The sequence below is a fragment of the Lemur catta genome, chromosome 15, assembly GCF_020740605.2.
Source record: "Lemur catta isolate mLemCat1 chromosome 15, mLemCat1.pri, whole genome shotgun sequence".
Lineage (NCBI taxonomy): Eukaryota > Metazoa > Chordata > Mammalia > Primates > Lemuridae > Lemur > Lemur catta.
This window is the reverse complement of record NC_059142.1, coordinates 33,929,407-33,953,458: the sequence shown is the minus strand read 5'-3', so window position 1 is coordinate 33,953,458 and position 24,052 is coordinate 33,929,407. Positions and strand designations below refer to the sequence as shown.

The 24,052-nt window shown below is 55.9% G+C and overlaps 2 long non-coding RNA genes across 2 annotated transcripts; both read right to left on the bottom strand.

Annotated features, from left to right (window-relative positions):
- Window positions 1-8,032: 8,032 nt before the first annotated feature.
- LOC123621121 lies at window positions 8,033-9,893 on the bottom strand. The gene is made up of 3 exons (XR_006729011.1): window positions 9,751-9,893; window positions 9,071-9,244; window positions 8,033-8,859 (listed from the first exon to the last, which is right to left on the bottom strand). It is a non-coding gene; the product is annotated as an uncharacterized LOC123621121 (long non-coding RNA).
- Window positions 9,894-9,932: 39 nt separating this feature from the next.
- LOC123621120 lies at window positions 9,933-16,170 on the bottom strand. The gene is made up of 5 exons (XR_006729010.1): window positions 15,886-16,170; window positions 12,615-12,941; window positions 10,936-10,997; window positions 10,780-10,829; window positions 9,933-10,647 (listed from the first exon to the last, which is right to left on the bottom strand). It is a non-coding gene; the product is annotated as an uncharacterized LOC123621120 (long non-coding RNA).
- Between the last annotated feature and the right edge of the window lie 7,882 nt (window positions 16,171-24,052).

Here is a 24,052-nt window from a genome sequence, read left to right as displayed (position 1 = left end):
CTTTAGATTCCTACACTTGTCTGTGGCCATACCACCCTGCACGTGCCCTATCTTGTCTGATCTCACAAGCGAAGCAGGGTCAGACCTGGTTAGTACTCAGATGGGAGATTCCTACATCTACTGGGCTACTGAATGTCTCCACCTGGACCTGCCTGGCTGCTGCAAAAGGCCAAATCGGACCTTCCTTTTCTCACACCCACTTCTCCGGGTCTCTCTAAGCTGATGGTGCCACTGTCAGCCCAGTCACCCAGGAGAGAAACCCAAGAGCTTCCCGTGACCCCCTCCAAGGCGGGTGCCCAGTCCTGACAATTTATTTCCTGCGTTCTTCTTACCTCTCGTTCCTTCCAGCCTTTTCTGTCCCAGGAGCTCTGGGATCCCCGAGTTCTCTTTCCTGGGTTTCTCCCTCCTCACTGCTCTATCCACCTCCTCTTCCTCCTTCCCACCCTCCCAGTGCTGCTCCCAGGAGGCTCTGTCTCCTGTCCCCACCTTCGATGCCTCCTAATTGCTCTCAGTCCAAGCTCTTGGCCTTTTCTTAAGGCTCCCACGGTCTAGGGTCCCTGCCACCTGCTCAGCCTCATCTCCTGCTCTCTCTGTCCCCTACTTCATAAAGAGTCCCCTGGCTGACATCTTTCTGTAGCCCACCTCCAGGGCTTGCTCCTGTCTGGAATGCTGGAATGCCTTTCCTTCCTAACCCCTTTACCTGGTCAGCCCTTACTCACCTTTCAAAGCCAGTTCAATGTCACCTGCTCCAGGAAAACTTTTCAGACCCCGCCCAACCTAGATTACAGACTCTTCAGCCCTCCTCCCCTATTACCCACACATGACTCCAGCCGGTGCACGTACCACGTTATTTTACAATTATCTGCGTGTGTGTCTGGCTTCTCCGGGCTTATTCATTGTCCTACCCCTCTGTGCTCAGTGCCTGGCACAGAGTAACCTGCTTTTCAGATACTATTACGTTGTAACAAATCACCCCATAATTTAGTGGCTATTTTGTTTTGCTCATGGTTTTGTGGGTTTGGAATTTGAGACCGTCTGAGCCAGGCAGTTCTCACTTGGGATCTGTCAGGGGCTGCACTCACCCAAACGCTCAGCCAGGCTGGATGCACAAGACGTTGCATGCACACAGCTGCAGCTGGTGCTGCTCTTGCCACCGAAGTGCCACAGGTGGCTTCTCCAGCATGGCCATCTCAGGGTAGCCAGACTTCCCCCAGAGCCAGCATCCCAAGAGAGCCGGGAGGAAGCGGCACGGCCTCGTCTGATCTAGCCTTGCAAGTCGGGCGGCGTCACTTCCACTGCATTCTGGTGGCAACCCAAAGTGAGCGACTGAGGCAAAGATGGCAAACCAAAGTCTGAGGACGCATCTGGGAAACACAAGCCACAGATGCAGCTGTGACTGTTTTTTCCCTCCAAAGAGGGATTTGGGGACTTCAGTATTTAAGGGGAGAGGGCACCCAGAAAGAAAGTGGAGGGACGGAGTGGGCAGTGAGGCCAATGGCTACATTCTTATGAGGCCCAGGACAGCTACGTTTTACATAAGATAAGGTGAACATTTGAAGAGAAAAAGGGAGTAAAGGAAGAATCAATTATGTCAATGTCCCCAGGTAGGTGGAAGAAGGATCGATCTTGTTTTGTCTCTGGTCTGCACCTGGGAAGATAAACTTGTAAATCGATGTTAGTGTGGAATCCAACAGACCTTAGTTTTAGGAGCTAGACTTATAAAGTTACAATTTGCGTGTGCTTGTTTATGGGAAGCCAGCAAGGAATTCCTTTATGAATGACCTGTGGGCAGTCCTTTGAAATGCCTGAAGCCTTCACCTTCTTGGGGGTCTGGCTAGAGAAATGTTAGTAACAGCTGTTCATTTGGACTGGCTTGTTGCACCACTCAGCCTCCAGGCTTGACCTTCCCTTTTGCATAAGAATTGGGGGGTGGTCTTGAGATTTTTATTTTCCTTTACACTGTGTATAACAAGTGAGCCACTAAGATCAACCCAAACTCAAGGAGAGGGGACAGAGGCCCCACCTTTCAATGTGAAAAGAATCAAGGAATTTGCAGACATGCTTTAAAACCACCAGAACCCTCAACCCTTTTCTGTTGGCTGAATGGTTGAAGAGAGAGATGCCAAATTGCTCCCCATCTATCCTGCCACACGAATAACGAGTTCTTTTCTTCCTGCCTCTTTCTCTTGCACCACCGTGACCCCAGCACATGTGGGGATTGGCAGGGCAGCGTGGCCTGGGGGTGGAAGAACCACAGGCTAACAGCCCACAGCTTCTGCCTCCACCTGCCTTGTGCCCGCCGGCATGAGATGCTGGGACCAGTCCCCGTCCCATCCTGGGCCAGATGTTCTCTAAGATCCTCCCTGCCTCCCACGTTCTGCTCTAAGTTTAGGTAGCTCCATAATTCCTACTTGCTTTCTGAAAAGACGGCTGAAGTACAGGCCGGCCCCAGTCTGCAAGGCTGCCCCAACCTTCGTGTTTTGGGGGGTTTGCTTCTTAATGACCCCAGCACACAGAGCACACTCCGGTGTGAGGAACTGTAATACTACAGAGAAGCATGCACAGCCAAATGTGAAATTCCCCACCACCTTCCTTTACACCCTGCCGCCCTCCAAAAGTGACTGTCCCCTTCAGTTCAAAGACTGCCCTGGCAAGTCCTTTTATATGCATGGACTTTCTCAAACCTTGTAGATTTCCAAGAAAAAGAAAGCTTTGATGGTAACATGTGGTTTGTTTTTTTCCTTTTGACATAAACAAAGTGTTCATGTTTCTGCAACTTGCTCTTTTTCGCTTAATTCTATGTCTAGCACATCTTTCCATCACCTAAGCCCCTTTAAAAAAAAAACACTCTATAATATGCTATAGGATGAATGAGCCATAATTTATTTGACCATGCTCCCCATTGTCAAACATTTTGGTAGCTTCCAATGTTTCATATTTCATGCAATCTTGCAAGGGACATCTTCAGGCGGTTTGCAGCACTCCACGGAATTGCAGGGCTGAGAACACTGCATCCCTGCGCCATGAAGTGGAGAGCTTGTGTCAAGCCAGCCAAGTTCAAATCCGGCTGCCTGCACGTTGCCAGCTGTGTGTCCTGGGCCAGCGCCCCAGAGCTCCCTGGGACCTGCTGTGCTGAGCGGAGCTAACAATAGCCCAGCCTGACGCCCGGGCAGGGGGTGCGAGGCAGAAGGGCCGGGCCGGCTTGCTGCTTATCAGAGGCCGGCTCTGGCGCCGGTTACATAATGGGCCGCTAATGCTGTTTTACTTGTCGATGGAACACAAATTAAAAGAGGAAATTATTCTCCTGATGCTCAACTCGCCTAATCCCCATCTGTCTCTCCCCTGGTCCCCCCACCCCCGCGCTGCCGAGCGCTCGCATCTAAAGGTCTTGAACGCGTTCCAGATTTCTAATTTCGTTTGCTTATGCAACCAAAAATATATGGCCGCGTTTCCTGGGGGTGATGAAGTCTATATTCTGGGCGCCAGGAGCACTAAAAACGGCAGTGCTAGGGCCCAGCGCCGTTCGCGCGTGCACCACGCGCCGGCTTTTTTTGGTTCCTCCAAGGCGCGGGCTGCTCTGCAGCTGCGGGGGCTGCAGGCGGGCATCGGGCGCGGGTTGGAGACGCCCAGGGCCGGGGAGGGCCTGGGATGGCCCGGGGGAGGCAAGAAGGGGACGAGGGGCCAGCCTGGGGCGCCCAGAGACACTGGGCAGGTGCTGGTCGCAGCCTCCTGGGTGTCCTCTCAGAACCTCAGTCTCCTCCTCCTTGGTCTTTTCTTCTCTGACTCTGACTCCTGCGTAGCGGGTGCAGGAATCCATCTTTCCTGCCTGTGCCCCACCCGCCCCCGGGATCTGTTGAAAGATGTTTATTGAAAGATTGTCTACCAAGAGGGGGTAAATGATGGAAAAAAATGAGAGAACATCAACACTCTGGAATACTGTGTAGCTGATTAAAAAAAGAATGAGGTAGATCAAGATGTTTTAACATGTATCAGATTATTAAATTTATTTTTTAAAAAAGCAAGTCACAGAAAAATACAGGGTATGGTTCTACTTGTGTTTTTAAAAATCCATGAACGTGGAAGTGGAAGGATACATGGAACTGTTAACATGGTTACCTCTGGGCTGGGAACCAAGGGTGAAGAGACTTGCTTTTTTTTTTTTGAGACAGAGTCTTGCTCTGTTGCCCGGGCTAGAGTGCCGTGGTGTCAGCCTAGCTCACAGCAACCTCAAACTCCTGAGCTCAAGCGATCCCACTGCCTCAGCCTCCCGAGTAGCTGGGACTACAGGCATGCGCCACCATGCCCGGCTAATTTTTTCTATATATATATTTTTAGCTGTCCATATAATTTCTTTCTATTTTTAGTAGAGACGAGATCTCTCTCTTGCTCAGGCTGGTCTCAAACTCCTGACCTCGAACAATCCACCCGCCTGAGCCTCCCAGAGGGCTACGATTACAGGTGATACCTGAAAGGTGTCGACTCGGGAGCCCTCTTCTTCCAGAGCGTCTCTCAGGGCCAGGGAGCTACGAGACGGTGAAGGAGGGAGACAGGCACCGAGGGCAGAGGACCCTCCCAGGCACCAGCAGGGAAAACTCCAGACGAGTCCAGGTCCTGTCTTACCACCCGACCGGGACACATTTTGAGAAGTGCGTGGTTAGGTGATTCCACTGTTGTGCGAACATCACAGGGCGAACTCGCACAGACCTAGGCGGCCCGGCCTGCAGCTCACCTAGGCCACGAGCCTGCTGCTGTGCCCAGTGCTGCAGGCAGTGGCGACACCAGCGCAAGTATTTGCACATCGAAACCTAAAAAAGGTACAGTACACACGCAGTACTATAATAATGCATATATACTCCATATAATTATGATGCCACTGTCACATATGTGGCCCATGGTTGACTGAAATGTCATTTTGTGGCACATGACTGTATGAGAAAGTGTGACAAAAGTAGAGGCCACCTCACCTGTGAGAAATTTTTAAAATATTGGTGCTGTCCAGAGGATGCCTGTGGGCTGGGGTGGGGGGAGGAGGTGTGTCGGCCAGAGCAGGTGCGGGGCCGACATTAATCTCTTTTCTCAGAGCTTGACTCCTGGGCACGTGTGTGCATGTGCGTGCACACACTTAGCACACACCTGAGGATACACACGGAACACACACGGGCACACTGTGAGAGCACGCGCACCACTCCCCCCGGGAGCATACAGAAGAGCACACGGCCACGCACACGCCCGGCGCACACCCACGCAGAGCCCTTGGGAGCCGGCTGACAAGCAGGCAAGCACACAAGACACACCGAGGCACAGATGGAGCCCCACATGTCCACACACATGAGCCTGAGCCAGCACAGACACACGCACGGCGCGCCACACGCCACCACGCACGGACGGGCACGCGCAGGTGAGCGCAGACGCGGGCGTGTGCCCAGGGTACGCACCTGCGTCCACACACCGCGTGTCTGAGGCCGCGACGGCTTCCCTGCCTCCCCATGGAAGTGCGCCCAGCGGGGGTGGGAGTGGCATCGTGTTCTAGAGGGAAGCCGAAGGAGTCCAAAGCAGTTCACAGAAGGCATATGTCCTGCGAGTATTTTTATCTCTAGCACTCATATGTCTAGCAGAGTCTGGATGGCTCCGTATTACTACCAGGAAGGAGGACAGGTGGCTGGATTTTAAAGCAGATGGCCTCTGGGTGCAGAGGAAGGAGACCCCGGTTCCCTCCACCATGGTGTTCCCTCCTCCAATATCTTGGGTCCCCCAGAGGCCTGCCCAGGCCACCCACTTCACACCAGGAAAATAGCTGGCAGGGAAGATTCCCCAGTTCCTACTCAGGTGCCTGGAGAGAGAATCTGACAGCCCCCGACCCATCCCCCCCAGGGGCTCAGCTCTCCGGAGCACTTTGGGCCACGACCATGAGTCTCAGGCCTGGGCTGTGGCCCACTGCGGGAGGCCTCTGCAGCTGCCCCAGATGTGTGCACGGATGGTATTTTCCACAGCCCCGGAGCTGGCAGGAGGTCTGGGCACATGCCCTGGCCCTCTGTCTGGTCAAGGACAAGCTGGTGCATTTCCAAAGCTATTTAATCCTTGGGTTCTGACGCACCCAGTTCACCACCAAGCAGGATCTAGTGCCCACGGATCTGATGTCAGAGGGCGGGAGTGGCCTTGGCCAGGCCCTGGCATGACTCCCTGCCTCCTGCCCGCATGGCAGCATGGCAGAGCCGGCAGGGAGCAAGGGGCGCCCCAGAGCCTTCGACTCTTGAATCACAACCATTCGTGGGGCCTGCAAACACCAGCGCGGCCCAGAAAATGATGGTGTAAAAGAATAACAAGGAAAAATAATCAGGAGCTATTACGTGCGAAGAGCAGATAAGCCAAACATTAGAATCTCATGTTTATTTTAAAACAATAATGCATTTAGGCAGAGGGAAAAGAAACTGGAAAAACTAACAGGGACTATCTTTAGGGATTTATCATTCAACAAATATTTACTGAGCACCCACTGTTTGTCAGACTGTTCTAGGTGCTGGGCGCAGAGCAGTGAAGACACAAGAACCTTTAGGGAGCTCACGTCCTGCGGAACTCACAGATAATAAAACACACAAGTTCAACATACAGTAACTTTAGTGGTGACAGGGAAACAGGTGCCATGGGAAAAGGCTGGGAGGGGGATGGCGTGGGGGGGTTGTAATTTTTAATAGATTCCATTTTTTTAGAGTAGTTCTGTATTTACAGAAAAATCAAATTTGCAGTACAAAGAGTTCCCCCCAAATTCTCCTCCTGCACCCAGTTTCTCCTGTTTTTGACATCTTACATCAGTATGGTATTAATACATTTTTGCAATGAATGAACCAGTATCAATCCATTATTATTAATTAAAGTCTACAGTTGATGCGGATCTCCTTAGTTTGCCTGATGTCCTCATTCTTTTCCAGCATCCCACGTTCCACTTCATCGTCTCGTCTCCTGAGGCTCCTCGTGGCTGTGGCAATTCCTCAGGCTTTCTTTGTTTTTGATGACCTCGACGGTCCGGTAGGTACGTGGTAGGGTGCTGCTGTGCTGGAATCTGCCTCGTGTTTTTCTCATGATTACACTGGGGGCGTGAGTTTTGGGGAGCCTATCACATTTTTATTATTAATGTATCTCGTGTCAAAGGTCCATACCATCAACGTGACTTATACTGATATCTACCTTGGTCGCCTGCCGATGTGGCATTCGCCAGGTTTCTGCACTGCAGAGCTGGTCTCCCTTGCCCCTCCCAACACCGTCCTCTTGGCTGGGAGTGCTGTGTGCAGCCCACACTTAAGGATCGGGAGTCACTTCACCCATTTAAGGGTGAAGTATCCACGTAAACTACCTGAAATTCTTCTGCATAGGATATTTGTGTTGTCTCCCCCACTTATTAATGTATTCAATCGCTTATTTATAATGGACTCACGGATATTTATTTTACAGTTGAGTTATAATCCAATAACACTTCCTTTTGCAGTTCAAGTGTTCCAGCTTTTGGCTGTTGGGAGCTCTTTCCACAGGCTCCTCTGTCCCTTTGATGCCCCTCGCTCACTGTGGTTCCTTTTGCCAAGCCCAGCCTCACTTTCCGCGACTGCAAGACGCTCCTGGCTCATCTTATATGTTTCCTGCCCCAGTCCCAGATTCAGCCATTTGTCCCAGGAGCTCTGGATCCTTTCACTGGAGAATGGTGTTAGAAACCAAGATCTGGGTGCTGGGTGTGACCTTTAATTGTTAATATGGTGGTTAACGAAGGCTACCCTGAGAAGGTGGAATGTGAGTAAGGCTTGAAGAAGGTGCAGAGTAAACCATGGGGATATTAGGGAAAGGGAGTTCCAGAAGGAGGAAACGGCAAGTGCAAAGGCCCTGAGGCAGGCATGTGAGGCAGGCATGTGCATTGCATGAGCAAGGAGGCCAGTGCGGCTGGAGCCAAATGAGCAGTGGGAGGAGATGACGTCGGAGCAGTGGTGTAGGGGACCACCATAAAGGACTTTGGCTTTTGCTCAGACTGACCGAGGAAGCAGACAAGTGAGACCATCTACTTGCTTTTTAATAAAATCACTCTGGCTGCTGTGCTGGGAACAGAACAAAGGGGCGAGGGCTGATGCTGGCCTGGACCAGTGGTAGCAGTGGAGGGGGGCCGAGGGGCTCAGGTTCTCAATGTGTTCTAATGACAGAGCTGACAGCATTTTCCGACAGACTGGATGTCAGGTGAGAGAAAGAAGGATGATGCTAAGGCTTCACGTGGTCATCTGGAAGGGGGCAGTGATCAGCCACACTGGGAGAAGTTGAGAGGAACATCACATCCTGGACACAGTACGTCTGAGACGCCCATTGTCCACGCGGGCAGAGTGGTTGGGTAGGCGGCTGTGTGCGTCTGGAGTCCAGGGGAGAGGATGGGCTGGAGGTGAGCAGTGACAGCCGCCTCCCAACCCAGCCCTGTCCCTGGGCACAGGTGACCTCAAGGCTGTGGGCTTAGGCTGCCAGGGCTTGGCCAGAACAGTGGCCAACCTGAGACCACGAGGGGAGGGAGGAGGCTCCAAGAAAACCTGGCCCTGAGGGGTCCACGCGGTGCTCGGTCAGCTTCCGAAGAACCCTTGGCTTTGCTTTGTACAAGGATGTACCGTGGACATTCGGGGCTCAGGGCATGGACAGGCCCCCGTGTGAGGCTGGGCTTTTGCTCCACCTGAGGTATCCCCAGGGTGGGGCTTGGGGGTCACATCTACTCTTTCTGCAGCTCCCAGCCTCTGGGCCCCGACCACGGTCGTCAGAGCTGCTGAGTGAATGACGGAATGAGGCCATATTCCAGAGGGCAGACTCTCTGGGCTGTGGGAGGTGACAGCATGAGGTCGCTGGCTCCTGAAGCAGAAGGAATGGAGAGGAAGGGGTGGGGGGAGTAGAGGGGAAGAAGAGAAAAGGAGAAGGGAGGGGCGGGTCCCAACGATGAGGGCAGGCGAGAGGAGGCCACATGTCCCAGGGCCATCTCCTGATCCCGCAGCTTGGTGGAGGGGCCAGCCACCAGCGGGGGCCCTTCTTGCTGCCTCCCTTTCTCTCCCAGGCCATATCTCACCCATCCACCAGTGCTGTAGGCTCGACCTTCACATCCGTATGGAATCAGACCGTGGCTGACCACACTGACGGCCTCCTCCCTGATCCAGGCCACCACGTTCTCTGACTTGTGCCTCTATAGGAACCTCCTCCCATTTTGCCCTCCACAGTCTGTGTTCGGGCAGCCAGGGTGACTCTGCTTAAACACAAACAAGATCAGCCCATCCCTTCATGAACCCTCACCTCCCAGAGCAAAAAGCCTGTCCTTGGGCTGCTGAATCTTCCCTCCACTCTCCAATCCTCACTGCGGTCCTCCCTGCCGTTCCTCCCCCAGCACACCAAGCATGCATCTGCCCCAGGGCCTTTGCACTTGCTGTGCCCTCTCCCTGGCCTGCTCTCCCCAGCCTAGTGCCTCCTTCCTGCAGCTCCTTCCTGTCTCAGCTCAGCAGTCCCCTCCTCAGAGGCCACCCCTGCCCACTCTGTCTGAAATAGACTCCCCTCCTCACCGTCGCTCACCACCCGCTTACCCAGCTTCCTTTTAAGACTTATCACTGCTTTGTTTATTTAAGTCCTCCCCACTAGATATAAGCTCCATGAGGACCAGGCCTTTGTTTTGTCCCCCAGAGTATTCTCAGCACCTGGAACAACCCCCAGGTGCTCCATTAATACTTGCCGAATGTGGAATGGATGACCATGTCTCACCTGCTGGAGTTCCGTGGGACTAGCTCAGGCCGTTCTTAGACCACAGGGGAACCTATTGTGTTAAAGATGGGAAGGAAATTCACCAAAACCTCAGGGAGCCAATCACACCCTCCTCTCAGATTTGCAGTCCCACCGAGAGTGCCCAGGACTCCTGCCTCCCACCCCCCCCCCCCCTGCCCAAGAGTCAGCCTCGCCCCAGGTCCTTCCAGGATGCCGCTTAAACATCTTGGTCCTTCCTCTTCTCCCTGGTCCACTGCCCTCCTGCCGTCAGCTCAGGGCCTCCAGAGGGGTCTGGACTTCGCTCTGGTCACCGCGAGCCAGTTTCCGCAGGGATCCGGAATGATCCTGCTAAAAGCACGTCTGAACTGCCCACTCCCAGGCTTAAATCCCTTCGGTGACCCCCAGGAGAAAGGGCGAAGTGCAGATGAGGCTGCCTCCGGCTCACGCCCCAGCGCCCTGTTCCCGCTGCTGCGAGTGCCCGTGGGCTCCGGCCTGGCACCCGCTCCTCCTCTCACGGGCTTGACTGCGATTAATGGTGTCATTGCTGTCCTCTGGACTCCCCACTTCAAGTTCTAGGGGTGCAGCCGGGCTGGGCGGAGGCCTGGGCCTCTGTCTTGGGTCTCCGTCCCACGGCAAGCCCGCTGGTCTCAGTGCGGATGTTCCCGGGGGCAGCGGACGGAGACCACAGAGCTGGCCGAGGCCCCCGGCCCATCCCTCAGGGACGCCGCTGCCCACTCGGCCCCAGACCCCAGACTCCACGGGGGGGAGACGGCTCTCTCCCCGCCAGGGCCTGACACAGAAGAGGCTCTTAGGAAACATCTGTTGACTGCTTGGTTGGATGGTTGACTCTAAATAGTAGCTTTTGGTAATTTCTTCTTTCTTCATTTTTTTATTTTCCTTTTGTAAAAAAATAATATATTATCTGTTATTTTTTAGAATAAAAAAACTTACCTTAAAAAATCATTCCTGCGGAAATGTTGACTAAAAAGTGACACTTTCTGTAGCTCCCAAAGCTGAACAGACACGTACCTGGGCCCCGCAGTCCTCGCCCTAGGTCTGCACCCCACAGCAGCGCGTCCCTGTGTGCACAGTACACAGGAACTGGAATGTTCACAGTGGCTCCGCTCACGATACCCAGGAACTAGAACCTGGGAGGCAGTAACATGGGAGAAAGAAGCTACCCACCGGCCATGGGGACGAACGGCCTCTGGCTGCCTGTGACAGGGTGGGTGGGCCTCGCAGACATGCTATTGAGCAAAAGGAAGCACAAAAGAGCAGTACGGTGAGGCTCCGTGGATACGCAGTTTAGGAGCAAGCTGCAGTAGCTCATGGGCTTAGGAGTCAGGGGAGAGGTTCCGTGGGGGTAGTACGTGGAAAGGGTGCTTCTGGGTGCTGGAGGGGTCCATGTTTTGGTTCGGGAGCCGGTTACATGGCAGCTCGTGCAGCTCGTGCAGATTCATCCAGCTGCCCACCTCGACGTGTGCAACCTTCTCTGTGTGTGCTTAACTCCAATAAAAACATTTAAAAAACCAAAAGGCATATGCCTCCTGGAGCAGGTTAAATCCCCTTCCTTTCCTGTCCAAGGGGAGGCGGGGAGCAGGTGCCTGTCCTTCCTGTGCACAACCAGGTGCCCCCTTGCCGGTGTCACCAGAGTCCCTCTCCAGCCTCTGAGACTCCTGAAGCCCCAGACTCAGGGATTTTGTTTGCATCAGGCTCTGGGGTAAATCCCACCATTGCAGGTCAGGCCTCCGTTTAGGGCCCAGAAGCAGGGCAGGGTGGAGCTTCTGGCCGGGGCCTCCCTGCCATCATTCCCGGCTCGGGTCAGGCTTGGTGTTGGGGGACGGTGCAGGGATTCAGGCTACCTGGGTCCCTGGCTTATGGCCTGTGGCCTCCCTCTGCCTTCTGGCCCCTGGGGGGCTGGTGACGGTGAAGGTGGGGCTGTCTGCACCTCAAGGCCCCCCATGCCCAGCCCCTGCCCCCAGCAGAGGGCCGGGAGCCTCACACTCTTGAGACATGGGAAGCCCAGGGCCTGGTCTGACCTTGTGCGCCAGCCCCAAAGGTCACCGTGCTCCGGCTCTCAGGGTTCAGGTTCCCGCAGTTGGGCCGGGGAGGGCGGCAATGAATCCGTGCCCAGCGGCCGGCGGGGGGCGCAGGTCCAGCGCTGCCCTCAGCTGCAGCCGGGGTGGTTATTTATAACCTCCTGACTGACCTTCAGCTGGGGCCCAGCGATCCACAGCGATTAGCATCTCCTCCCGGCCGCCCACTGTGAGCAAACACCCCTCTGTGTGCCGCCCTGGCCCGGGCCTCACAGGAGGCCCTGCAGGAAGCAGGGTGTTGACCGGAGTCTGCTCCCCTCGGCTCCTTCAGGCAGACCGGCCACGTGTGAGTTGTGGGCGGTGGAGTGAGGTTGGGGGAAGGTGCAAGAACTACTCTCATTTTCTTCTTTCCCGGGTTGCAAATGTTCTGGTCTAGCCTGGGAGGCAGTTTTATTTATAAAATAGGGCTGCCCAGCCTGGGTCTGCTCAAAGGGGTGCCCTGTCCCAAGCCAGGGGCGAGGAGGCAGCCCTGGCCAGCGGAGCACCTGCACAGCGTGGTCCCTGGAACCGCACATTGCACACTGCGTTCTCCCTTCCTGGGTGGCAGCTGAATCCCGGAGAGACAGTGACGGCATCAAGGTCCCAAGGCCGTCCACGGCAGACCCCTGGCTCTGGCTGATGGCTTTTCCCACTGGCTCCCAGAACTCCACATTGGGGTCTGGAGAAGCCTTGCCAAAGGATGCCAGGGCGGGGAGATTGGCCCATTCATTCATTCAACACATATTTGTTGGGTACCTACTAGGTGCCAGGCATAGCTAAAGCCTTTACCCTTGTGAAGATGACAGTCCCGGGAAAAGAATCCATCCCTGGACCCTGGGGTCCCCTGATGGAACCACAATCCAGGTGGTTGCTGAGAGTCTTGATGTGAGTTTCAGGGAGGGAGACTGAGGCACGGAGCGAGAGGGCCAGGCCTAGGGCACATGGGGACTGCAGCCTGGGCTATTTGCTGAGGAAGGCCAAGGCCAAGGGAGTTACCATCCCAAGCCCACGGAGGCTCAGGCTGGACGGCAGGGCCCTCCCCTGCACAGCTGCAGTGGCCTTGCACCCAGGGCAGCTGGCGAGGCTCTCACGCAGCACCCAGTCTGCGAGGTCGTTCTGGGGGAAGACACAGGAGGGGACCAGCTGAGCCGGGAGGTCTGGGGAGGGCAGTGAAGCCTCCCTTTCCGCCACGCTCTGGGACACTCAGGGGACTTTGGCTGCGTTCCCTCTCTGGGCCTCGGTTTCCCAACATGAGCCATGAGCCGGTTGGCTGAGATGAGCCCTTTCAACCTTGGCTGCCGGTGGCTGTGGATCTTCCAGACCAGAGACTCTCCCATCCAAGCCTGGCACAGCCAAGGGGACAGGCCCGGTGGAGTAGCCATGGCCAGGGGTCCCTAGTGTGGCCAACAACTTGCAGCTGTGTGTGAGGGAATAGCATGTGCACATACGTGTGCCTGAGTGAGCGTGTGGAAGTCTACGTGTGTCGAGTGTGCCTTGGTGGGTGGGAGTGTGTGTCTCGGGGTGTGTGTGGGACTCCATGTGGGGGTAAAGGAGGGGCGTGCAGCGGGAGTGGAGTGGGTGTGTGTCTGTAGGGGGGTGTGGGTGGGTGTTGGAGCAGCATCTCAGTGGTGGGGGGGCTTGAGGCAGGGGAGGAAGGCCTAGAGGCACCCCCCACCCCCACTCTGCAAACCCCTCTGCCCACACGGTCAGCTTACGGCTGGCAGGCCCTGACCAGTCAATGAACTCAGGGTCTGGAAGAGTCAGCGGCTTTTCCGACCTCTTTGCCAAATGGGATGTCAGCATGGGGGCGGGGCGGGGGTGCGGGCTGGGGAAGGTGGCAATGACTTCATGACAACTGGCTACTGAGCAGCTGGGGGGGACGGGCAGGGAACGGAGCCTGGCTGGGCGAGGAGGCCTGTCCCTTGGCCCACGTCCAGGGCAGAGGCTGGGGATCCACTCCGGGCGGGGGAGGCAGCCGGGCCACAGGCTCGTGCTTCCTCAGGACCCCTCAGTTCCTGGGAGGAGGGCTTTCCCTGGGGGATGGAGCGCTCCTGGGGGGCTTCCAGCGGGATCCCATCTCAGCTCACAGCAACCCTCTGGGGTAAAGACTCTCGTCCCTGTTTGGCAGGTGAGGAAGCTGAGGCTCAGAGAGGCAGCCGCGCGCGGCCAGGGTGAGTGGCGGAGCTGAGCTGGGCACAGGCGCGGTCCCCACTCTGCCCCACGCCGATGCCGTCCGGCCAGGGCAATCCGCAACCGCGGCTCCTCTGTGAACACTTCGAGGTTCAAGCATCGGCCTTGCCTGAATCCTCCAACCTGGTGCCTCCGGGCACACCCAAAAGGGGCTCTTTCTGGGGCTGGCCCTCCACACACGTCTCTACAACGCGGGGGCAGGCAGCACAATGACCACGTGGCCGGGCCACTGCAAGGAAGCAGAAGCCTTTCCGGTAAACGGCGGCCCTCTCTCCAAGGAGAGTTTCCCACGGGGCGCCAAGGTCCGGCCCACGCCTCCCAGGCTCCTGGGGAGAAGGCAGGTGTCGCTCCTCTGTGGGGTTGGAGGGACCTGGGATCACAGACCCAGAGGTGGGCGTGAGACTGTCTTTGTACCCAGAAGCTGAGATCAGCTCTGGGGCTGCTCTTTCTTCAGCCGTTTACTAGTTTCCCATAATACTAATCACTACCCCGGCCCGAGCTTTATAGTTTACAAAGTACTTTCACAAACATTCTCCCATTTAATCTTCACACTGGCCCTGTGATGAGGGGTTAATATACCCATTTTACAGAACAAGGAACTGAAGCTCAGCGGGGGAGGTTCTGGGGCCAGTGTCAGCTCCCACAGCCGGGAAGTGGCAGCTGCCCTGGGGTCCCTGAGCCCCGTCCAGACCCGGTGCCTTGCACAGCAGCCGCCCTCCGCAAAGCAAAGCGGCGGGTGACTGTGACTTCCCCCGTGGGGACTCCCAGCCTCTGCTCTCTTTAGTCTGGGAGCTGAGGGAAGCCCACCCCCCACTTCCCCTCCCACAGATACGGGGGGACGCACGTGACAGAGGGGAGACGTGAAGAAGTGGAAATGCCCAGTGCACGAGCCAGCTGGGGCTGCGGTGCTGGGAGGGCCCCCGAGAGCAGAGCCGGCTGCCCTTGGCATTGGCCCCGGCAGAGGAGTGGGGAGCCCCGTGCCAGCTGCTGCCATGTTCTCACCCGCCCACAGCAAAATGAGAAAAATAAGGACAATGTAGTGAGGTTGTCCTACAGCCAGACCTACTCAATCCAAAAGATCGCCCTTTCAACGGAGCTGTGTATGTTAGATCGTGTGTGTGTGTGTGTGTGTGTGTGTGTGTGTGTGTGTGTGTGTGTTTAAAAGGACCTTCCCTTTGACATTTCCTTGAATGCCCTTAACTCAGCAAAATAAAAAAACAGTGACCGTGTCGGATCCTACATTGTGTTTTTGGAAATGTTAGTGACCCGAGAGATCCGAAAGACTGGGGACCACTGAGCCAGCTCCCACGATGGCTCGAGGTGAAACCTGGCCCGGAGGGAGTTGTTTTCTGAGGGACATGTCTGGAAAACCCCAGGGGGCAAAGGGGCCTGGGTTCGTGTCCAGACTCAGACCCCACAGCCCAGACTAGACATCCCCAGGAAACCTGAGCAGAAGGAACATTCGAGTAACTGAGTAACTGTACTGGGAATTCTGAGAACAGCTTCAGGGCCAATCCTCCAGGCCACACACCCTCAGCTCCTCTCTGACCAGGAGCCAGGAGGAAATGTTCCCTTAAACAGAGAGGCAGCCAGCCTCTCACCTCTGCCTCCCCCAACGCCCCCAGGGCTGGTTCCAAAATAGGCCAATCCCTTGGAGGAGACACCGGTGGGTCTGGCTGGTGGCCTGCCCCTCTGAGAGGGCATGTCAGTAACGCAGCCGCCAAATATAGAGGGACACCGGACACCAACTGGGACCCCGGGGCCTGGGGAGCCCCGCAGGTAGGCTGCCTGCCCTACCCCCTCCCTTGAGCCCCTGCACCCCTAACCTGGGCAGCCGGGAGGCTGGCGCCCCTCACTTGGCCCGGCTCACCTGGGGACATGTCCCAGCAAGCCCAAGCGGACTGGAAGGCTGGCCCGGGAGGGCCTGGGCTGGGCATGAGCGTGGGGACACCTCTCTCTGAAGAGCACAAAGCACTTTTATAAGCGTATCTTCCCACAGGGCACTCCGAAATCAGGAGACTCAGCGGGACCGGGTGTCGCCGGCAGGGCCACTCCTGCTCTCTGTTCTTCCCAGCTTCCGAGGGAGACCACGGCCATAAAGCCGGGCTGCGGGAGGCTGAGAGGAGGGCAGGAAGCCAGGCCAAACCCCAATAAACTGCTGGTTGAATCGAATTGCAAATAATTGGTCCTGATGGCCAAGGTTGCCTCCACCCTCCTCTCCTGGGAATTAAAAGTCAAAGGGCAGAACTGCTGACGCAAATGTCAGGGGAGACACGCGGTTGGGAACAGCTGGGATCCGGCTCCGGGCTCCACCGCTCGAGGTCGCGGGCCCCAGTTGCCCTGGACACGATGTCCCCCTGGCCCGGCCCTGAGAGACACTGTTCCCGGCGCGCACACATGGAAGGGGCTCCATTCCCTTGCCCTCCTCCTGGCTCTAAGGTCTTGAATCTCAGAACTTGATTTGAGGTTCCTCAGACACCCCCCCAGAAGTGTTGGCCAGTCTTGCCAGTCGCCCTCCCCACCCCCACAGGAGGAGGAAGGAGCCTCTGCCTCCCTGCCAGGGGGAGCCTGGCTCCCAGAAACCCGCTGTGCCCCTTCCCCCCTTCCGCCCTGCCACAGGCACACCCTGGGCGGCTGCACCAGGTCTGTGCACCAGCGGTGACACCCAGTGGTCAGGGCGGGACTTGAACTTGAGCCTTGGGCACTGCCGCGGGGGACCCGTCACGGCAGCCTGAGCCCAGGGCCAGTGACTTGGGGACCCTGAGATGCAAGTGGTTTGGGAACTTGAGTTTGGTAAAGGGGCTGTTGGAGTTTGAAGTATTTTGTAGGTGCCGGTTTTTCCTAATTGAACTGAGGCTGGATCTGGGCCTAAAGCTCCCACTATCAGCAAATCAGCGTCAACATGTCTGAGAATGAACTCATCATGTTCGAGCCCTAAACCTGCTCCTCCTCCTGACTTCCCCATGTCTATTAATAGCCCCGCCACCCTCCTGGTCCCCCAGGCTGCAAACCTCTGAGTCATCTTCTAGCCTTCCCCACAGTGGGCAGGGTGCCTGGCTCTGCCCTTCCTCATGCTGTAGGTCACTGTTCCACCCTCTCCTGAGCTCATTGCCGCTGCTCAGTCAGCCAGCCTCTCACCTCTGCTGCTGCCATCAACAATGCCACCCAGTCAGACCTGAGCATGTGACCCGCCTCTACCACTTGCTGGCTGTGTGACCTCAGGCAAGTTGCTTAACCTCTCTGAGTCTCATCTTCCTCCGCTCCTCAGCTGTGAGGATAATAATCACAGTCCCTTTCTCATAAGGCATGGCATGAATGAAATGGCAGAACGTACAGAATGGAAACTACAACACACAGGAAATGCCCAACAGGGGTGAATTATTTAGAGATCATCCAGTCCAACTCCTCCATTTTATAAGCAGGGAAACTGAGGCCCAGAGAGCTGGAAGGAAAGTTCACATCTGGCATTGCGTTTCATGCTACAAAGCCAGGGACTTGAAGTTCCTCCACTCCCCCTACACCCGTCTTCACATTCTAGAACCCAGAACAAAGGGCCACACCTGAGTCCACTGGGCCCATCCCCCTGCCACACTTACCCAGGTGTTCGCCGGGTATTCTTGGGTAAGTGTGTGGGGGGGCTCGGCTACAGGAAATACTTTCTGGGATGGGGCAGCCACAGGTCATGTCCAGCAGGTGAGTCGGGCGGCCCATCTGCCGGGTGAAGACAGCTGGCTGCCCCAGGGCAGAAAACACCGGGCGTGTCCACCCGGCAGGTGTCCCGACAGGGCACACCGCCCTGCCCTCCCACCCCGGCCCCACCGCCCACTCGGCTGGGAGGGGGGAGGTGGCCGACTCGGCTTGCTCCACATCCAGGCAGCTGCTGTGACAGGCACTCCGTGAACGGGCACACGGAGTCCACACACTCCTTGAAACCGAAGGTGGGAGCCCTGTTCCTGGAAGAGGGTCATAGCCGCCATTAGATTTGCAAAGGGGACTTTTACCCCTAAATAAATGGCAGCAAGAAAAGCAGGCGGAGGGCTTTAGAATCAGATGATCCAGGTGAAACACGGGGCCACCCTGGCGTCCTTGGGCACCTATTGTCTAAGACAATTGTTCTCAAATGGGGACGATTTTGACCCCCGGGGACATTTAGCAATGTGTGGAGACGTGTTCAGTTGTCTCACCTGGGGAGGGGTGTGCCCTGCTGGCATTTAGTGGGCAGAGGCCAAGGACACTGCTAGGTACCCCGTGGGGCACAGAAGAGACCACACAACAAGGAAATGTGCAGCCGCAGTGTCATTGTGCCAAGGCTGAGGTTGGGAATGCTGCTCTCTGCGCCCTCTGTCACGGGGAAACATCTGCCGCAGCTGCCCTGCAGAGCGAGGGAGGCGACGTCTCTGAAGACCCCAGTGCCGGGCCTGGCACACGCCCCGGGGCTGCACGGGGCCTTCCTTTCCTAAGGTCGCTTGGCCTGGGACACGGCAGCCGGTGGGCAGGGGTGGGCTAGGCACAGACTCTCACCTTCGTGTGAGAATTCTCTGAAATGATCCTGATGTTCCTGCCCCGCCCGGCCTTGGGCAGAGCTTCCAGAACAGTCCTATGCCCACTTAGCAACCCTTCCCACGAGGCGGAACCAGACCCTGGGAGGAGTCGCACACCCTCTGGGCGCTCCGGGTCCTCCACCAGGGCTCCATGTGACCCGCCCCACTGGCACTTAGGAAGGGACAGGACAGAGGGAGAGGACGGGAGGTAAAACGCCTGCTCCGTGGGCCCCTCGGACCCAACCTGGAGACCCAGGGAGGGAGGAGGGTTTGTTCAGGAGCGGGGGCAGGGGTGCCCGAGAAACCTCTGGAGGGGGCGTGAAGCTGAGCCCAGGAGCCGCAAGCCCTCCCGGCCACTCAGCTCCACGGTCACTTGGGTCCCTGCAGCCTCAGCAGTGTGGGGTCAGGTGTCTCCCCTACAAAGATCGTTCCCAAATAAGTCACCGCCTTCTCCCCGGGACTGGCTGGTGTACCCAAGTTGGAATCCCCACCCGGTCCCCCGAGCTTCGCCTTGCTGGCTTACCCAGCTCAAGTGTGATATTTAATAGAGTGTGGCTACCCTGCCGGGAGGTCGCTGCCCTGGGGCCGGCTGACAGTGATGGGACCCTGAGATCCCTTTCTGGCACGGCTCACTTGTTGGGTCTCAGAGATTAAAACGCACTCCCCCGCCCTGGGTCTCAGTTTAATCGGGCAGACTCCACCGCCTTCCAAACCTCCGTGATGGATGGTGTCAGGCTGTGGGGGGAGGGGACCCAGCTGACTCCCGACAAGCCCAGACATGCAGCTGTTTCTGCAAAGGAAGCAGCAGCAAGGGGGGAAGGGCAGAGCGCTGGGCAGGGAGGGGCTGGGGGAAGAGGGGACCAAAGGACACCGGGATGATTGAGGACAATGACAAGGTTCTCAGCACTGAGGCCCAGTATCCAGGTAGGAGCTGCCACCTGCCACAGGAGTCTCTGCCCTGGGAACATTTGTGTCTTTTTTTTTTTTGAGACAGAGTCTAGCTCTGGTTGCCCAGGCTGGGGTACAGTTGCACAACCATAGCTCACTGCAGCCTCCAACCCTTGGGCTCAAGCGATCCTCCGGCCTCAGCCTCCCGAGTAGCTGGGACTACTGGGGTGTGCCACCACACCTGGCTAATTTTTTTTTTATTTTATTATTTGTAGAGACAAAGTCTTGCTACGTTAACAGCTCAGGCTGGTCTCAAACTCCTGGCCTCAAGTGATTCTCCTGCCTCAGCCTCCTAAAGTGCTGGGATTACAGGCCTGAGCCATCACACCCAGCCCAGTTTTGTCTTTTTTGGAAATTTCTTCCTGATATGTGACATCTGACCTTTACCTCTTCTTCCACAGCAGCTCTGCTGCCAATCTCAGTGGGCTGGGACACTAACTGCCCTTCACCCCCCAGCGCCACCTCTTCACACCCCGGCTCTTCCCAGGGACGTGCAGAAGCTGCAGACCATCCTTGCCTTCTGCCAGTCTTCTCTTGCAGGGGCTCCAGAGCTGGGGGGGGCATCCCGGGCTTCGTGCAAGTTCTGGGCCAGGCCCCTAAGGAAAGGGGCCAGGGAGCCCAGTCACTGCTCCCCAAAGCCTCCTACCAAGGACTCTCAACTCTCTGGCCGCCCTAACTCTCACTCAGCTTTGCTGTCATTTCCTGATGCCACACACTTCTGACATCCTTCACTTCCCCACCAAGCCTCTTCCCCAGGCCCTTCCCTTCCTCAACCAGCTTTAGCCTGGACACCCCCAGCTGCTGGGATCTGGCCTGTGGCTCTGCACAGGAGGCCAGCCAAGGGTGGAGAAGCCTGGGGGGAGCCGTCTCCCCAACCCCAGGGGGATGAGGGACAGAAGCTGTATCTGGGACCTGCTGGCTGGAGTTTTGGGCATTCATACCCACCTGAGCGTCCTGGAGCAGCCCTGAACCCTATGAGGCATCAAACTTCCCAGGCTAGAGAGTGGTGAATGCAGCTGTGAGGCGCCCTCCCCTGTGCCTCTTCCACCATGCAGCCCACCTGGCTTTGGCTCCTCTGTGTGTCCTGACCGCAGGGAGGCCTCAGGGAGCAGCGAGGGCCCTTTACCCTGCACTCTCTCCAGCTCCCCACCCCAGCCAGGGCAGCCTCCACCCTGCTGCCTCCTCCCTGCATTGCGCCAGTGTCAGGTGGCCGGGAGTGGGGCCACCAATCCCCGTCCACGTGGTGATGCCACACTCTTCCCCCTTTCCCACCAAGAGGCCCCGACACCTTCTTGCAACTAACTCTGGGGGTGAGAGTGAGGGCAACAAACCTAATCCCCACTCTTCTACTCCCAATATTTAGAATCCGGGGGCAGAAAGGGACTCTAGAACCCATCTAGCCCAACCCTGTCATTTTACGGAATAGAACACTGAGGCCCAGAGAGAAAGTGACCAGCCCGGAGCTCGTGGCTACCCAGGGCAGCTTGGGCCGGGGTCTGGGTTTCGCGGCGGGAGCCCAGCTGTGGATGTGGCGGGTGCTGTGCCTGGCGTTGGCTGCAGGAGGGCGTGGGCGGGAGGCTGGAGGTGTAGTCCAGGCACACACGCTTTCTCCCCCTAGTCCTCAGCCCTTGTCTCCTTTCCAGCAGCAGTTATAAAATCCAGGAAATAAATGCGGATTGATGGCCTATAAAGGGCTTAGTTAGTGCTGTGACCTGCTGAGTTATGTAACTGCTATTTATTATCGGCCTTGGATGAAGTTTCCATTGAAGCGACTCACTAAGCTGATTCCGTGACATTTCCTTTAGCCTGTTCAGAGGCAGCAGCAGCAGAAATTCCTTTGCAACTTCAAAAACCAGAAATTGGTGGCGTGGATGGTTTCAAAAATTTCCTTCTTTAATCCTGAGGGCCGATGTTTCTCTCATCCGCGTCACCTGCTCACCTCGGCAGTGGTCCCAGGCTCGGGGCCCTTCGGGTCCCTGGGCCACAGGCTGCCTGGCAGGGGCTGAAAGGCTGTGTCCCCTGCCCTGGGGGAAGGACAGGGGTGAGAATCTGGAGCACCTAGTGGAAAAAGCACTGAACTAAGAGTCAAGATTCTAGTCCAACTTCCGCGGCCACCGTCAGCCTCAGCTTGCTTGTTAGCAACGTGAGCTAGTTGCTTATCTACACAATTTGAGCCTCCCGGGGCGGCACCCTCCCTGGTCTGGCGTGGCCTGCCACGCTGGGGTTGACTGCCCAGTGGGGATGAGGGGCAGGGACGAGGGGCCGGCAGGCTTTGGGCACCAGCACCAGGACGGTTCACACCAACATGGCGCCACCATGTGTTCAAAAGGGAGCAGAGCCCGGGCTCTGGCAAGGCAGCTCTCCCATCTCCCACTCCTTTCCTGCTCTGGGAGGGGTGCTCTTGAGAAGCCAAAGGTCCCCCCTAATTAAGCTTCATCTCTCAGACATTCACCTCAGTTGCCAAAGGGGCCCTGGGGAGAAGCTCTCGGACTTTTGGAGACCCCGTCGCAGGTTCAAGAAGGAAAAGACCCAAGGGAAGTGCAGGACCCAGAGCTCATTTGAGCCAAGCCCCTGCTTTTGCAGATAAGGAAAACTGAGGCCCCAGAGAGAGAAGAGATGACTTTTGATGAATCAGTGATGGGGATGGGGGGGCCAACCTACAGTTCTTTATCATGACTTGGTTTTCGAGACCCTGACTTCTGGCTCACATCATACCACACCAGAGGGGTCTTTGGAAGGCAGGGCTGTCACCTTAGGGCCCCAGAAACACGGCTTTCATAGCGAGTGGGATGGTCTGATAAACCCTCAACTGGGTGAAGACCAGGACTGAGTCTCTAAATCAGCCAGGGCTGGCCTCGGGCACCCGAATTTCTGCCTATCTCCAGCCCGGCCCCTCTAGGAAGGACAAGTGCTTGAGATATCTCAATCAACATGGGATTCTCTTTTGGTGAAGAACAGGACACACTTCTGTTCCTAGTACCTATTAACAGCCCCAGGTAAATGCTCCAAGATAAAAATGTAGATGACCTACACCTGCAGTCCCTAAGCCCTGGGCCACAGACCGGTACTGGCCCGTGGCCTGCTGGGAACTGGGCCACACAGCAGGAGGTGAGCGGAGGGCAAGCGAAGCTTCATCTGCATTTACAGCCACTCCCCATCGCTCGCATCACCTCCTGAGCTCCATCGCCTGTCGGGTCAGCAGGGGCATTATTCTCATAGGCGCACGAACCCTGCTGTAAACTGTGCATGCGAGGGATCTAGGTTGCACGTTCCTTATAAGAATCTAATGCCTGATGATCTGAGGTGGAGCTGAGGTGGTGACGCTAGCACTGGGGAGTGGCTGCAAATACAGGTTGTCATTAGCAGAGAGGTTTGACTGCATGATAAATGTAATGTGCTTGAATCATCCCAAAACCATCCTCCCACCCCCGGTCCGTGGAAAAATTGTCTTCCATGAAACCAGTCCCTGGTGCCAAAAGGGACTGCTGGCCTACACTATAAAAAACTCTGTGTGTACAGCAGCACACCAGCCCAAAACGCAGCAAAAGGCAAACAGCTGAAAACTCACTCCTGGATTTGGAACTCAAAAAAGACACTGTCACTTGTCTGGGGCTGGCCAAAGGTGGGGGAAAGTAAGCTTGACGAGAAATTACAACAGGAAAAGCAACCGAGGCCTCAGTGAGGGAAGGATAGAAATATTTGTTAACTGTTGCATAATATTTCTCTGTATGATCTCATTTGTTCTTTCCAACAATCCTGTCAATAAGATACCATCACTACAATGCCACTGATGAGGAAATTCAAGTTTTTGAAAGACCACTCCACTCTCTTTAGGTGTCTTTGCACCTGAGATGTCCTACAAAAATCCTAACAGATGGAATTTTGCATCCTTGCTTGGGAGGAGTAATGCTAAGCTTTTTAATCATGTGGAAAAGCATACAACCGTCCCTGCCACCATTCCACACCCTGTGGTACATCTGATGTTAATATTTTATTTGGTTCTGTATATCTGCTCTCTACCCATTCATATACAGCGACTGTGAGTTTAATTCTTGTCATAAAGCATTATGAGCAAGATACTGAATAAATGTTTTCATGACATCTAAAAATGTCACCTTTACCACTCTTTCATGCTTCAACATGCTCTTCAATGTGCCTGCACAGGAATGAAATGAACTCTTAGATGCAAAAGAGAATATGGGTTCTCCTGCGTTTAATTTTCATGGAATGTCCCTTTTCCTGAAACGGGGGAGGATAGGGCCAGAGAAAGGTACTCCCTGAAAGGTCCAATGGGCCCGAGGTACCTCTGCTTCCTAACACAGTTCTGTTAGGACAGACACAGCCTGGAACACTGATAAATAGAGTAGAGATAAGAATATTCTGCATTCAATAGGTATCACAGGCAGCTTTTCTCTTGTTTTTATCATATTAAAAGTAGACACCATACCAGTATCATTTGTTCCACTACTGCTTCTAGCGTACAGCCACGATGCTTGATCACACACCCCCATTCCCACATCTGCTTCCCCCTACTAGCCCAGCCTCCTT